The sequence below is a fragment of the Somniosus microcephalus genome, chromosome 13, assembly GCF_052327205.1.
Source record: "Somniosus microcephalus isolate GS21.2 chromosome 13, FLI_Smic_1.0, whole genome shotgun sequence".
NCBI lineage: Eukaryota > Metazoa > Chordata > Chondrichthyes > Squaliformes > Somniosidae > Somniosus > Somniosus microcephalus.
In genome coordinates, this window is record NC_140999.1 from 8614263 (window position 1) to 8631178 (window position 16916).

Here is a 16916-nt window from a genome sequence, read left to right on the forward strand (position 1 = left end):
CGCTCATGGCGGCACGGACAGTTTAAGCAGACGCCCCCAGCCGGGGGCCCTTTCCTCCAGCAACTTGTTTCCCGCAGGGACAGGCTGCCGGAAGCTCTTCCTGTCTGGGGAGTATTTAAGTGGTTGCGCAGGCTTTTCCAGTTTCTCTTTGCCATGAGGTTGATTAAAGCAGTTGTGTTTCACTAACTCTGGTCTCGACTCCCACGTTTGCCGTGGTATCAACACTGGTGACCCCGACGCTCAGGACGAATCCTAAGCTAGCATGGCGGATACAAACGCAGTCACGGTTAAACTACCGGACTTTTGGGAGAACCTGGCCGAAGCCTGGTTTGTTCAAGCCGAGTCCAGATTCCGGCTGAAACACATTACAGTCGACGCCACGAAGTACGACTACCTCGTCGCCTCTCTCACCTACGCCACAGTCCCCAAGGTTTGGGCAGCGCTGCAGGAGCCACCAGCGGAAGGCAAGTACGAACATCTGAAGTCTGCGCTTCTTAAAAAATTTCAAACATCCTCTTACCAGCGCAACTGCCAACTCCTCGACCTCCCCGGCCTTGGTGACGCTTCACCGTCGGATCTGCTTTCCCACATGCTGTCCCCCTCGGACGACAAAAACACCGGCGCCCTCTTTCGCACGCTTTTCATTCGGCAGCTCCCCGCCAGCAACCGCCCGCTCATTGTGGAATCTGGCTCTATGGACCCGAATGAGATAGCCGAAAAGGCCGACCGGCTGCTCTCTGCGCAGTCCACCCGCGACCTCACGGCAACGACCACGCGGTCTTCCCGGCCCACTAGGCCCGACCGCCCTACCACTCTGGGTCACTGCTACTACCACACCCGTTTTGGCACTAGGGCCCAACGCTGCATGCCACCGTGCACTTTCAAACCCCCCCCCCCGCACCGGCCCCCACGATGGCCGCGGGGCAAAAGGGGCCTCTACTGTACGTCACCGACGACAGCACCAACCGCCGATTTCTGTGCGACACAGGGGCCCAGCACAGCATCACCCCCGCCTCCGCCCTCGAAATCCAACGCGGCGCACGGGGTATCACGCTGGCCGCAGCCAATGGCTCTGACATCCGCACATATGGCACCCACATGGTCACGCTCGACCTCACAGGCCGCCGCTACCGCTGGGGGTTCCTCACAGCCAGGGTCCTCTGCCCACTCATCGGCGCCGACTTCCTACGCACCCACGGCCTCCTTGTCGACATTCCGAGGCACCGCCTCGTCGACATCAACACTATGGCCCCCATCCCTGGCGCATTTACCCCGGCCCGTTCGGCCGGCCTGACGACCTACTGCCTCGCCAGAGCCACGGACGACTACTCAGCACTTCTAGCCGAGTTTCCCGCCCTCACTAACCCGACCTTTTCGGCCAAAGCCGCCAAACACGGTGTGGAGCACTATATCCCCACCACCGGCCCCCCAGTTTCTGCCCACGCCCGCAGACTCAACCCGGCCAAGCTGGAAATCGCGCGGGCCGAGTTCACCACCATGGAACAACTCGGCATCATCCGCCGCTCCAGCAGCCCTTGGGCCTCGCCCCTCCACATCGCCCCCAAGCCCGGCGGAGGCTGGCGCCCTTGCGGGGACTACCGCCGCCTCAACGACGCCACCACCCCCGACCGATACCCGGTGCCGCACATCCAGGACTTCTCGGCCCGACTGGCCGGACGAACCGTCTTTTCCAAGGTCGACCTGGTGAGCGGTTACCACCAAGTCCCCGTACACCCCGCGGACATCCCCAAAACGGCCGTTATCACCCCATTCAGCCTGTTCGAGTTCCTGAGGATGCCTTTCGGCCTCAAGAATGCAGCCCAGGCTTTCCAGCGCCTTATGGACTCAGTCCTCCGGGACCTGAACTTCCTATTCGTCTATCTAGACGACATTCTCGTGGCCAGCTCCTCCAAACAGGAACACCTCGAACACATTCGCATCCTGTTCGGGCGCCTAGCCCAACACGGGCTCATCCTCAGCCCGGCGAAGTGCCAATTCGGCCTAACCGAGATCGATTTTCTCGGTCACCACATCACCCCTGCTGGGGCCGTCCCCCTGCCCAACAAGGTGCAGGCCGTCCAGCAATTCCCCTGCCCCAAAACCATCAAGGGCCTCCAGGAGTTCCTCGGGATGGTGAACTTCTACAACAGGTTCATCCCCAGCGCTGCAGCCCTCATGAAGCCCCTATACGACTCCCTCCGAGGTAAATCCGGCAAGATGGCCGTAGCCTGGACCACTGACACGTCAGCCGCCTTCGATGCCACCAAAAACGCGCTCGCCGACGCCACCCTGCTCGCGCACCCGAGGGCCGATGCCCGGGTCGCGCTCACCACCGACGCCTCCGACCACGCGGTCGGAGCCGTGTTCGAGCAGTGGGTCAATGGCGCGTGGCAGCCACTGGCCTTCTACAGCCGCCAACTGCGCCCCCCGCAGGTCAAATACTCTACTTTCGACCGCGAGCTTCTCGCGCTCCACCTGTCGGTCCGCCATTTCAGGTTCCTCCTGGAGGGCCGCCCCTTCACCGCATACGTGGACCACAAGCCGCTCACATACGCGATGGCCAAGCACACCGAACCCTGGTCTGCTAGGCAGCAACGCCAGCTCGCGGCCGTGTCCGAGTTTACTACGGACATCCAGCACGTCTCCGGTAGAGACAACGTTGTCGCCGACTGCCTTTCCCGTCCTGCCATCTGCGCGAATCACCTCGCGGTCGACTACGCGCAACTAGCAGCGGCCCAGCTCACGGACCCAGACCTCCTCTCGGCGGCTACCAGCCTGCCAGGGCTACGCCTAGCCAAGGTCGCGCACGGGCCCGAAGCCACGGCAGTCACTTGCAACGTCTCACTCGGCCAACCCAGGCCGGTCGTCCCTGCAACCTGGCGCCGCCGCATCTTCGACGCGCTACACGGGCTCTCCCATCCGGGTTCCCGCGCATCCGTCAAACTCCTCTCCCAGTGTTTCGTCTGGCGCGGCCTCAGCAAAGATGTTCGGACTTGGGCCACCTCCTGCCTCGCCTGCCAACGGGCTAAGGTACAGCTACACACAAAAGCACCCCTGGGAGACTTTGAGGTACCCAGCCGCCGCTTCGACCACGTACACGTCGACATCGTCGGTCCTCTGCCGCCATCGCAAGGCCAAACTTATCTCCTCACGATGGTCGACCGCTACACACGCTGGCCTGATGCAGTGCCGCTGCCCTCCACCACCACAGCCGACATCGCCAGGGCGTTCGTTAACACCTGGGTCGCAAGGTTCGGCGTACCAGCCGACATAACCTCCGACAGAGGTGCCCAGTTCACCTCCGAACTCTGGACGGCCACAGCACGCAACCTCGGGGTGACGCTCCACCGAACCACAGCGTACCACCCGCAGGCCAATGGGCTGTGTGAACGCTTCCACAGGTCACTCAAGGCCTCACTCCGCGCCGGCCTGCAGGACAGTACCTGGACTGACCGCCTACCGTGGGTGCTACTAGGCCTACGCACCGCGGTCAAGGAAGACCTCCAGTCCTCGGCAGCGGAGTTAGTCTATGGACAACCGCTGCGCGTCCCAGGCGAATTCCTTCCGGAGGCTACCACGCCTTGGTCGGCCGAACAGCAGCGGCTCAACTCTTTCTCTTCCGCTCAACAGTTCGCCCCACTTCCGGTCAACCGACACGGTGAACTCACACCTCATGTCCCGCCAAACTTACAGCAGGCACGCTTCGTCTTCGTGCGACACGACGTGCACTGCGGACCCCTGCGACCCCCGTACGACGGACCGTACGAGGTACTACAAACCGGGGACAAGGTCTTCAAGCTGCGACTCGGCGACAGGGTCGACACAGTCTCCATCGACCGGCTCAAACCAGCACACACAGAACCAGGGGAACAGGTCCCCGTGGCCCGACCTCCAACTAGAGGCCATCCCGCCAGCAAGCCAGCACAGCCGGCGGCGAACCGCCCAGCCCCACCAACTAGACCGGCGACCACTCAGAGCCGCTCCGGCAGAACCATTAGACCACCGTCACGACTCGTCCACTCCTCCTAAGCGGATTCTGGGGGGAGCTCTGTGGCGACACGCCACCACTGGACATAATCCGCTCACGGCGGCACGGACAGTTTAAGCAGACGCCCCCAGCCGGGGGCCCTTTCCTCCAGCAACTTGTTTCCCGCAGGGACAGGCTGCCGGGAGCTCTTCCTGTCTGGGGAGTATTTAAGTGGTTGCGCGGGCTTTTCCAGTTTCTCTTTGCCATGAGGTTGATTAAAGCAGTTGTGTTTCACTAACTCTGGTCTCGACTCCCACGTTTGCCGCGGTATCTCAACAATATATCGCCCCGGAGGATCCATGATAAACAACATTCAAGGCATGAAGACAAGAAGCTTGGACTAAGTTGGAGGTTGAGTTTAATTGCATCAACATCCCCCTCGGATGGCTGAACAGTGATCCGAAGTGGGAATGGTAGCATAGTGGTTATGTCACTGGGCTAGTAATCCAGCGAGGCCTGGACTAACTGATCCGAGTTAGATGTGAGTTCAAATCCCACCAGAGGCAGCTGGGGAATTTAAACTCAGTTCATGAAATAACTCTGGAGTTAAATGCTAGTAATGGTGACCATGAAACTACCAGATTGTCATTAAAAACCCATCTGGTTCACTAATGTCCTTTAGGGAAGGAAATCTGCTGCCTTTACCCGATCTGTCCTATATGTGACTCCAGACCCACAGCAATGTGGCTGACTGGCCTAGCACTCGGTTGTCAAGAAGGCAGCTCACCACCACCTTCTCAAGGGCAATTAGGGATGGGCAATAAATGTTGGCATTTGCCAGTGACACCCACATCCGATGAATGAATAATTTAAAAAAAAATCTGGACCAAGTCCAATTGCAGTTCCCCCATCTAGGTGTGATCTCCTCCAAGTGACACACCATCCCGACTTGAACCTGTATCGGCTGTTCCTTCTGTCAAAATCCTGGAACTCCCTCCCTAACAGCACTGTGGGAGCACCTTCACCACACGTGTAGTGTATGTACCTTTAAGAGGAGAACTACTTTTACAGCTCCTGTATACTGTAGCACCGGCAGTGACCACACCTGTATATAAACCCTGAGTAGGGATCTGTACTGTTAGTTTTTAGACTACCCTCATCCAGTAAACACCTGTTGATTGTTGATCTGCAGTCTCCGTCTATTTATTGAAGAACACCATACCTTAAGATTCACGGATTTAATAACACGGACTGCAGCGGTTCAAGAAGGTGGCTCACCACCACCTTCTCAAGGGCAAACAAAGGGACTGGCAATAAATGCTGGCCTCGCCAATCCCAGGAATGGATGATTAACAACAAAAGAACGTGGCCTGTTTTGGGGGACTTCTGAATGTTAAGGATAAATGACAGCTGCACAATAGGGTTGGTGATCTGTACAGGCCAACATCACAGTCAGTCAGCACATCAACCCATGTGTCAGGCGTGCCTGCGGCTTTGAGCTGTTGGTTTTCTCAAATTTATTTTGAAACCATTGTGTGACTCGGTGAGGTCTGCACCTGTGAAACAGGATAGGGTTCAAACAGAATGTTTAGTTCTTAATCAGTTGTAACTTTAGACGGCTTTCACGGCTGAGATGGTTTGAGGCTGGGATGCGCTCAGCCATGATGATATATAAGTGCCCAAGTCTGAAGTAGTTGATCTTAGCCAGGGAGCGGAACTACAAACCAGAGTCTCTGGCTGCCTGCCTGTCTTCCACGGCTTTGTCCCAAGATACTTTACAGTCAATTAAGTACTGTTTGAAGTGCAGTCACTGTTGCAGGAAATGTGGCAGCCAATTTGCGCACAGCAAGCTCCCACAAACAACATTGGCCCAGAAATTCGGGTCGGGGGCTTCCCGCGGGTGCAAGCCCCCGACCTACACTTACCCAGCGCGCCGGCAGTTGAGGCCTGGGCCTGCGTGGATTTCCTCTCTGTGGCCCGGTCCAGCTCCCGGCGCGCTGTGCTTGCGTGATCCAGCAGCGTACTTAGTGCGATGCGTCCGCTGGGATCACGTGAGCACTGGGCAACCAATCGAAGGAGGGAAAAGCCCATTCATGAGTTTGACAGAAAGAACTGTCAAACTTATGAAAACTCCGGCCCCCAAAACAGTACTTAACCTTCAAATAAATATTTTTAAAAATCACACTTTTTAAATAAACTATAAATAAATTAAATAACTATTTTAAACAATAATTTAAATTTTTGAAAAAAATAATTTTATTAAAAAACAGGGCTAAAAATACACTTACCTTACTTTAAAGTATTTAAAAAGAATAAACCTGTGGAAAAAAAATGTTCTAATTTTAATTAATTGACCGCTTACCTTTTAAAATGAAATCCTTACGCCTGGTTTTTAAATGTGTAAAATGTAGAGGCCTTCACGCACGGACAAACCTGTAAAAAAAAAGGAAGTTCAACGCGCACGCGCAGACTCCCGCGTGCACGCGTTCGACCTCTGAACCCCTTCGTTCAGAGGATCGGAAATGCCGGTTTCCCGCGCATGCGTAGTGCATGCAAGAAACCGGCACTTCCATCAGGTCCACGCGTGAGTACTCCGTGCGTACTCACACGTTGGGACCCGAATTTCTGGGCCAATGTGATAATGACCAGATAATCTGTGACACGAATCAACTGAGCAGCCTGCGGGTGGCGCTGTCCAGGGAGAGTATAAATACTCGGGCACGGGCCCAGCTTGCGCAGGACATTCTTAACAGGAACTAGTGAAGGACACAACTAGACCTCCATGTTGTAAAACAGTTGATTAAAGCTTTGTTTAACGCTTAGACCAAGTGCCTAGTAGTTTTCTTACGTCAATCTGTTTTAGTGATGTTGACTGAATATTGGCCCAGAACACCGGGGATAACTCCCCTGATCTTCTTCGAATAGTGCCTGAGAGAGCAAACAGAGCTTCAGTTTAACGTTTCATCCGAAAGACGGCACCTCTGACAGTGCAGCACTCCCTCAGTACTGCACTGGGAGTGTCGGCCTAGATTATGTGCTCAAGTCTCTGGAGTGGGACTTGAACCCACGACCTTCAGAGGCGAGAGCGCTGCCCACTGAGCCATGGCTGCCACCTAAGGGAGGAGATAAGGTTGAGCCTGGGCGTGAAGACTCCTTAAATTGGGGGTTCCTGTGGACCTGAGCCTCATAGGGCTGGCGCAGGTACTAGGTGCAGTTTACCGATAGGGGCGGTTGTGGGGAACCACCTGCGGCAAGATGAGGAAAGCTAAACATTTCACCCTCGGAGAGGGTGCAGAGGAGATTTACGAGAATGATGCTGGGGATGAGGGACTTCAGTCACGTGGAGAGACTGGAGAAGCTGGGATTGTTCTCCTTAGAGCAAAGAAGGTTGAGAGGAGGTTGGATAGAGGTGTTCAAAGTCATGAATAGCTTTGATGGGGTAAATAAGGAGAAACTGTTTCCAGTGGCAGAAGGGTCGGTGACCAGAGGACACAGATTGAAGGTGATTGGTAAAGGACCAGAGGGGGGATGAGGAAAACTTTCTTTTACGCAGCGAGTTGTTATGGTCTGGAATGCACTGCCTGAAAGTCTGGTGGGACTAATTGGATCACTCTAGCAAAGAGCCATCATAGGCATGATGGGCCGAATGGCCTCCTTCTGTGCTGTATCATTCTATGATTCTAAGGGCTCGATTTTCCAAGCCCCGAGGAGGCGGGTTTGGAGGCGGGAGTGGTGGGCAGGAACCCATCCCACCCCCAACCCGCCTCCGTGCCAATGTCCCAGGAGGAGGGTGCCCGACCTGTGCTGGGAGCCGCCTCCCCGAGGCGGGAAGGGGATTAGTGCCAATTAACTACCTGTTAACAGGTAGTTAACAGGCAGTTTTTTGCCTAATCCCTATTTTTAGCCCTGAAGTGTGGGCTGTCCAATGGCTCCGAACCACGCCAAGTTAGCGAGGCGGACCGTCGGTCTGCAGGGGTTGGAGAGGTCGAGATGTCCGTTGTGCAGGTGAGTGATGGGTGCATGTGTGCAGAGGTAAGTGTGTGAGGTAAGTGTAAAGTGTTTTAATAAGTTTTACTTACCTTTACTTTCTCCTGCAGGCTTCCTTCCTTCAGGTCTCGGGAGTCCCTCAGTTCACCGGCACAGAAAGCAGAATGGCCGCTGAAATGTCAAAAGCTGCAGCCTCTGCTTTCTGGTCTGGAGAGATCTCTAACTGAGTCTGAGTAGAAGGACTCAAGTTAGAAGACAGATTGGCAGTGTTTGGCAGCTTCACAGAGCTGTCAAACGTTGATTTTTCATCTGTCAAAAGCTCTTGACAGATGAAATGTCAATCGCTGACGTCACCAGTAACCAGGTGTCCCTTAATTGGCCTGCTGAGCCCGCTGGGCGAGCTTAACAAGGTCAATCAAGGGAAAATAGCGTGGGTTGGCCACAAGTCGATGGAGGCGGGACTACAACCCAAAAAGTGGGAGTCCCGCCTCCAAAAGCTCCCCATTGACAGAATCCAGCCCTAAGTGTTACAGGAGGCCTGGTGACACGGCGGGGAGGGGGGGTGGACCTGCCCCTCTCTGAGGGGGCGTCCTGGAACTTTGTGTTATGTCTGACATTGGTGATAGGTACTCGATTGCCTTGGCCTGCACACATGGAGTTTGATAGTGCTATTATCGTTGTATTGTGTCTGACATTGGATATAGGTATTCGATTGCTTTTTCCTGTAGAGTGTGTTTGGATCAGCCATTAAAAGCAACATGACCTGAGCTCTTCTTACGGCCTCTGGATTATCTTTGCAAATGCAACACTTTGGTCAGCCTCTTCATTGGGGAGGGGGCTCGAGAGCAGCGTGAGGGTGTTGACATAAGAAAACTACTAGGCACTTGGCCTAAGCGTTAAACGAAACTTTAATCAACTGTTTTACAACATGGAGGTCTAGTTGTGTCCTTCACTAGTTCCTGTTAAGAATGTCCTGCGCAAGCTGGGCCCATGCCCGAGTATTTATACTCACCCTGGACAGCGCCACCCATAGGCCGCTCAGTATTATTTCATGTCTTTCTTTCATGAATGACTGATTCATGTCAGGGGTTACCCCAGAAATGCCCCAAATCGCTGGTCTCTCGTGGCCCCCCGCCCCCCCTCTGATCCCACACCCTTTCCCCGGGGTCAGCATCAGAAGACTTACGCGGGTACATACCAACACTTGCCCAACAGTGCGGGCACCTTCCCCACCTCATGGCCGGAATGTCGGCAGGCAATTTGACCTTAGAGAGGATCACGGCCAAGTCCTCACTCCCATGTCCAGTCAACCAGGCACTTGCCAGCCAGGTCAAACTGGACGGTGATGATGAGCAGGACCCTGAACAGCACCCTGTTTTCCCCCTCAGCACCGCCCCCCACCATCCCCTCCTCTAATCCACGGGCACTGCAACCAATTGTAGAACCCCGACTGCTGCTAGTGCCACCCGACACACCTCCTGCCCTGGTGCTTTCCCGCCAGGGATGCCAACTCCGGTTGGCCGTATTCTTGGAGATTTGAGAACCTAAGAACTTAAGAAATAGGAGCAGGAGTCGGCCATCTGGTACCTCAAGCCTGCTCCGCCATTCAGTGAGATCATGGCTGAACCTCCATCTCATCTCCACTTTCCCGCCCGATCCCCATATCCCTCGATTCCACTAGAGTCCAAAAATCTATCAACCTCAGCCTTGACTATACTCAACAACTGAGCATCCACAGCCCTCTGGGGTAGAGAATTCCAAAGATTCACCACCCTCTGAGTGAAGAAATTCGTCCTCATCTCGGTCCTAAATGGCCGACCCCTCACCCTGAGACTGTGACCCCTGGTTCTAGACTCTCGAGCACATGACCTCCCGTCTCCGCCATTGATCAGCTACGCATGCGCCGCTCCGCCTTTCCCCGGCCCATTGAGAAGTGAACAGACTCTTTGTTACCCAATTGAATGATTCTCAACTTCAGCCAAACTGTGCCATCGGGGTTGATTTTCAGTGTGCCGTGAGGCGGGCTTTTAGGCGTGCGGGGGGCTAAAATCCCGAATTCGGGGGTCCCGACACCATCCCGCCCAAAACCCGCCTCCACGTAAGTTTCAAAGGAGGCGGGTACCCGCCCCGCACTGGGACCCGCCGACCCGAGGCGGGAAGGGATTAGTGCCAATTAACTGCCTGTTAACAGGTAGTTAACAGGCAGTTTTTAGCCTAATCCCTATTTTGAGGGGTGTCGTGTGGGATTCCCGACGGCTCCAAACCACGCCAGGTTAGAGCAGGCGGGCCGTTGGGTTGAAGGACTTGGAGGGGTTGAGATGTCGGTGTTCAGGTGAGTGATGGGTGCATGAGTGCAAAGGTAAGTGTGCTTGGTGTGTCTAAAGTGTGTAAAGAAGTTTAAATTACCTGTACTTACCTTTACAGCCTTCCTTCCTCTAGGTTTCGGGAGTCCATCGTTCAGCCGGCACAGAAAGCAGAATGGCTGCGATCTGTCAAAAGTGACAGCCTGCAGCTTTCAGTGCCGGTGAGATTTCTAACTGAGTCTGCGTAGAAGGACTCAGGTTAGAAATAAGACTGTCAGTGTTTGACAGCTTCAAACAGCTGTGAAACACTGATATTTCATCTGTCAACACGTCTTGACAGATCAAATTTCAGTCTGTGACCTCACCTGTTGCCGGGTGGCCCTTAATTGGCCCGCTGAGCCTGCTGGGCGGGCTCAACAAGGTCAATCAAGTGAAAATCGCGTGGATTGGCCGCATCTCGATGGAGGCGGGACTAAAACCCGAAAGTTGTAGTCCCACCTCCTTCCCGACTTCTGAATGAAAATCCAGCCCGATATCGTGTCTGTGCCGGCCAAAAAAGAGCTCTCCAGCCTAATCCCACTTTCCAGCTCTCGGCCCGTAGCCCTGCAGGTTACGGCACTTCAAGCGCATATCCAAGTACTGTTTAAATGTGATGAGGGTCTCTGCCTCTCCCACCCTTTCAGGCAGTGAGTTCCAGACCCCCACCACCCTCTGGGTGAAAAAAGTTCTCCTCAACTCCCCTCTAATCCTCCTACCAATTACTTTAAATCTATGTCCCCTGGTTATTGACCTCGCTGCTAAGGGAAATAGGTCCTTCCTATCCACTCTATCTAGGCCCCCTCATAATTTTGTACACCTCAATTAAGTCTCCCCTCAGCCTCCTCTGTTCCAAAGAAAACAACCACAGCCTATCTAATCTCTCCTCATAGCTAAAATTCCCCAGCCCAGGCAACATCCTTGTAAATCTCCCCTCCTGTACCCTCTCTAGTGCAATCACAGCTTTCCTGTAATGTGGTGACCAGAACTCTAGCTGTGGCATAACTAGTGTTTGACTGACAAAATAAATATCTGTTCCAAAATGTTCCTCCGTGTTCCATGTTATCACAGCTTGCTGTGTACAGTAATGTGGTTTCGCAATCATTAAAGTTCTCTTTTGTATTAAAGTTTGTTGTTCGGGATTTTAAAACAGGTTTTTCTTCAAGGGTTGCCAATGGCAATCTATCTTCCACTCGGCCTATAGTCTGTAAGCATCAGACCCCAAGGATTTTTTTTGTATCGGACATTTTGTATAATTGTTACTGCTGATCGACCAGCAGCCTGTTTGGCCCAGTGATAGGGGCGTGGTGCAGTTGGACCGAGAAGCACAGACACAGATTGAAACTCACAGGTCTGTCTGTGCTAACAACAGAAAATGCTGGAAAAACTCAGCAGGCCAGGCAACATCCGTGGAGAGAAATTAGAGTCGACGTTTCGGGTCGAAACCCTTTTTCAAAACTGGAAAGGAAATAAAATAGATCGAAGGCAGGGCTGCGATCGAACAAAGGAGAAGTAAAGAGACATTAAGAGGTATTCAAAACCAGACGAGATGGTAATAGGACAGTGGAGACCAAAGACGGGGGGGAGACCAAACGCAGATTGGGTGACCGTTTTGCGGAATACCTCCGTTCAGTCCGTAAGGGTGACCCCGAGCTTCCGGTCGCCTGTCATTTTAATTCACCGCTCCATTCCCACTCGGACCTCACCGTCCTCGGGCTCTTGCATTGTTCCACGGAAGCTCAACGTAAACTCGAGGAACAGCACCTCATCTTCCGATTAGGCACTTTGCAGCCTTCCGGACTCAATATCGAGTTCAACAATTTCAGATCATAACCTCGGCCCCTATTACATTTTTACTTATATATTTTTTTTCCACCCCTTTGTTTTGGGTCTTCCCTTCCCCCCCCCTTTCCTTTTTTTTCTCTCTCCCACATGGCAGCTGTCTCTCATCCTGCCAGTACACTTCACACCTAATCTCAGCCGTCTTTGTCTCCACTGTCCGATTACCATCTCGTCTGGTTTTGAATACCTCTTAATGTCTCTTTACTTCTTTTGTTCTCTCCCAGCCCTGCCTTCGATCTATTTCATTTCCTTTCCAGTTTTGAAAAAGGGTTTGACCCGAAACGTCGAGTTTTAATTTCTCTCCGCGGATGTTGCCTGGCCTGCTGAGTTTTTCCAGCATTTTCTGTTGTTAGCACAGACACACCTGTGAGTTTCAATTTACATTTACTTTGGACAATGAGACTTTGTGCTTTAATGGGTTTTGATGGATCTTCAATTGGATAAGGCAACGAGGCCAGTTTCACTGGAACTGTGGCAGAGCCACCAAGAGACTCTTGCAGTAATGTATATAATTGCCTTTAACAGGGGTTCGTTACCTTTAATTGTTCGCTTTGTATAAATAGCGCGGGTTCGGTAAAATGTCGATCCAGCGCAATGACGTCATCACGCAGGTGACGTGACGTCCCAACGGCGGGAAACGTGATGACGTCATGACGTCAGAGGGGGGAGGCGTTCTCTCTCAGTCCTCGTGGAACCAGTTTGAGTACAGACCTGTTTAGAGTTCCTCCTGCGTTTTTGTTTGTAACTTTTACCAGTTTGCATTAAACTTCATTTGGTTAGCTGATAGTCTCGATCTCAGTACTTTCATTAGGAGTTGGACAATTCCTACAGAACAATGGACTTCCTGGCCTCAATGAAAAACACTTTAACCTTGGGCAAAACACATCAGCAGTAAAACGAAATCACATCAAATATGTATCACAGGGAGGGGGAGACAAGAGAAGGAATTGTTTTCCATCCCCCAGCCCTGTACATGTCCTGTGGTTCGGATTACTGGGTGTGGATTGGAATACAAGAGTTGGGGGAAGGCCCAGACTCGAAAAGGCGGGAACCAGACAAAGAAGGGTGATTTAAAAGACATCACAGCAATACACAGACCTTAATGAACTTTTAGGGAATACAGAGAAGGCAGCTTTGGGCATTCTCGCTCTCTCTCTCTCTCTCTCGCTTGCTCTTGCCTTCACGTGCCCTCATCTCTGAACCAAGAACCGAGCACTCCGTCCGAGACGGAGAGAAGAAGCCACCACGAGCGACAAGAGCCTCGCCTTGCTCTTCGACTGTAGGAACGAACCTCGAAACTGGGACATAGAAACATAGAAACATAGAGATAGGAACAGGAGTAGGCCATTCGGCCCTTCGAGCCTGCTCCGCCATTCAATGAGATCATGGCTGATCTTCGTCTGAGATCATAGCTGATCTTACCAGTTCAGTACCCCGTCCCCGCCTTTTCTCCGTAACCCTTAATCCCCTTAGCCTTCAGAAATATATCCAATTCTCTCTTGAAAATATTTATTGAATTAGCCTTCACAGCCCTCTGTGGCAGGGAATTCCACAGGCTCACCACTCTTTGAGTGAAGAAATTCTTCCTCATCTCTGTTTTAAATGATTTGCCCGCTATTTTTAGACTGTGGCCCCTGGTTCTGTGCTCCCCTGCCATTGGAAACATTCTCTCTGAATTCAGCCTGTCCAGGCCTGCCATAATTTTATATGTTTCGATGAGATCCCCTCTCAATCTTCTAAACTCCAGTGAGTACAAGCCCAAACTATTCAATCTCTCCTCGTAGGTCATTCCCGCCATTCCAGGTATCAGCCTGGTGAATCGCCGCTGCACTCTTTCCATGGCAAGAACATCCTTCCGCAGATGGGACTTGGATACTGCATCGGCGATACGGAACCAGGAGACACGTTCTACACAGGGGAGCAGCGAGCAAGAAAACGAACAATCGGGGTGAACCTTGTCCAAGCCCACACATCCTTAAGACCACCAGTACTGTGTGAGGGGGTGTTGTGTGTCCCAACCAATCCAGAGGGGTTTAGTGGGGAGGTTCTGTGTGTATTATATAGTGTATGTTCTGGGGTTTGTGGGACAAGTCCATGTTATACTCTGTATTGCAACACAGTGTGATTTTAGGCGTCATACTACGAGACAGGGACCTGTTCGACGGGCCAAGTTGTATTGTTGTACTGTTTGTTTTTCGCCATCAGACATTTTACGTACTGGAGGTCGGGTGTGTGCGTTAACCTCATTAAACACCGTACGGTTGAGTCAGAAAAGCTTGCCTGTGTCCCAATCCTGTTCACTGTAATTCCTGTCGTCTAGAACTAAGTAGGAGGGGTGATTCGAACCACCAAGGCAAACCGCCTACAGGCCTGTAAGCAGAAAAAGATATCCGCAATTTACAGAGCAGGAAAAGACGTTCCTCAGTCCTGACCACATCGCATCCTGGCCCCAATTACTCGTAAAATGTCACACTGTGGTTATTCTGAAATAGTTATTTAGTGGTTGACCAGCCAAGAGATCTTTGCATGGGTACAATGGGCCCCACACTTTGGTCTCATTGTGTGGTGTGCAGCTTCTGTGGAATAAAGCCTTGTGCAGGCTTCTCTGACTGGCCTCCTTGGAGGTGCAGTTAATGGGACATGGAAAGGTGCCAGTTCTTACCTTAAGTGCTTCTTTTTGGTGGCTTGCCCAGATTCAGCTGATGTTGTGGGGCATTGAGCCAGAACCCAACAAGTACCCTCCATACAGTTGCTAATTTTTTTAAAAAATTTAGTCGTTCCTGGGGTGTGGGCGTCGCTGGCAAGGCCCAGCATTTATTGCCCATCCCTAGTTGCCCTCGAGAAGGTGGTGGTGAGCCGCCTTCGTGAACCGCTGCAGTCCCGTGTGGTGAAGGTGCTCCCACAGCGCTGTTAGGGAGGGAGTTCCAGGATTTTGACCCAGCAACGATGAAGGATTGGGTGATATATTTCTAAGTCAGAATGGTCATAGAGTCATAGAGTCATAGAGTTATACAGCACAGAAAGAGGCCCTTCAGCCCATCGTGTCTGCGCCGACCATCAATCCCTGTCCAGTCTAATCCCATTTTCCAGCACTTGGTCCGTAGCCTTGTATGCAATGGCATTTCAAGTGCTCATCCAAATGCTTCTTGAATGTTGTGAGGGTTCCTGCCTCTACCACCCTTTCAGGCAGTGAGTTCCAGATTCCAACCACCCTCTGGGTGAAAAAGTTCCTCCTCAAATCCCCTCTAAACCTCCTGCCCCTTACCTTGAATCTATGCCCCCTTGTTATTGACCCCCCTACTAAGGGGAAAAGTTCCTCTTTATCTACCCTATCTGTGCCCCTCATAATTTTGTACACCTCAATCAGGTCCCCCCTCAGCCTTCTTTGCTCCAAGGAAAACAACCCCAGCCTGTTTAGTCTTTCTTCATAGCTGAGGCGCTCCATCCCAGGTAACATCCTGGTGAATCTTCTCTGCACCCTCTCCAAAGCAATCACATCACAACAACTTGCATTTATATAGCACCTAACATCCCAAGGCGCTTCACAGGAATGATTATCAAACAAAATTTGATGCCGAGCCACTTAAGGAGATATTAGGACAGAAGCTTGGTCAAAGAGGTAGGCTTTAAGGAGGGACTTAAAGGAGGAGAGAGCGAGGCAGAGAGGTTTAGCGAGGGAATTCTGAGTCAGAAGGTTGTGGGTTCAAATCCCACTCCAGAGACTTGAGCACAACAATCTAGGCCGACACTCCCACTGCAGTGCTGAGGGAGTGCTGCACTGTCGGAGGTGCCGTTTTTCAGACGAGATGTTAAACCGAGGCCCCGCCTGTCCTCTCAGGTGGACGTAAATACCCCATGGCACTATTTTGAAGAAGAGTTCTCCCCCGGTGTCCTGGTCAATATTTATCCCTCAACCAACAGACTACCTGGTCATTATCACATTTTTTGCTGTATTTGAGACCTTGCTGTTGGCAAATTGACATTTTTAAAATTCGTTCATGGGATGTGGGCATCGCTGGCAAGGCCGGCATTTATTGCCCATCCCTAATTGCCCTCGAGAAGGTGGTGGTGAGCCGCCTTCTTGAGCCGCTGCAGTCCGTGTGGTGAAGGTACTCCCACAGTGCTGTTAGGGAGGGAGTTCCAGGATTTTGACCCAGCGACGATGAAGGAACGACCGATATATTTCCAAGTCGGGATGGTGTGTGACTTGGAAGGGAACTTGGAGGTGGTGGTGTTACCATGCGCCTGCTGCCCTTGTCCTTCTCGGTGGCAGAGGTCACGGGCTTGGGAGGGGCTGCCGCATTTCCTATTGCAACAGTGACTACACTTCAAAAGTCCGCTTTGGGACATCCTGAGGTCGTGAAAGGCGCGATATACATGCAAGACTTTCTTTTTCTTTCAGGTCACACAGCATCCCGATGTAAACATATATCGGCCATTCCTTCATCGTCGCTGGGTCAAAATCCTGGAACTCCCTCCCTAACAGCACCGTGGGAGCACCTTCACCACACGGGACTGCAGCAGTTCAAGAACAAAGCTCACGAGGCCAGAACCTTCTCAAGGGCCACTAGGAAGGGACAATAAAATGCCAGCCATGCCAGCAATGTCCATATCCCAAGAATAATAATTTTTTTAAAGAGTTGGAGCACTGTGTTCAGTTTTTGGCTCCACACTATAGGAAAGGACACTGAGACAATAGAGAGGTTACAGCACAGCTTATTTTCTTTTATTTGTTCCTGGGATGTGGGCGTCATGACAAGGCCGGCATTTATTGCCCATCC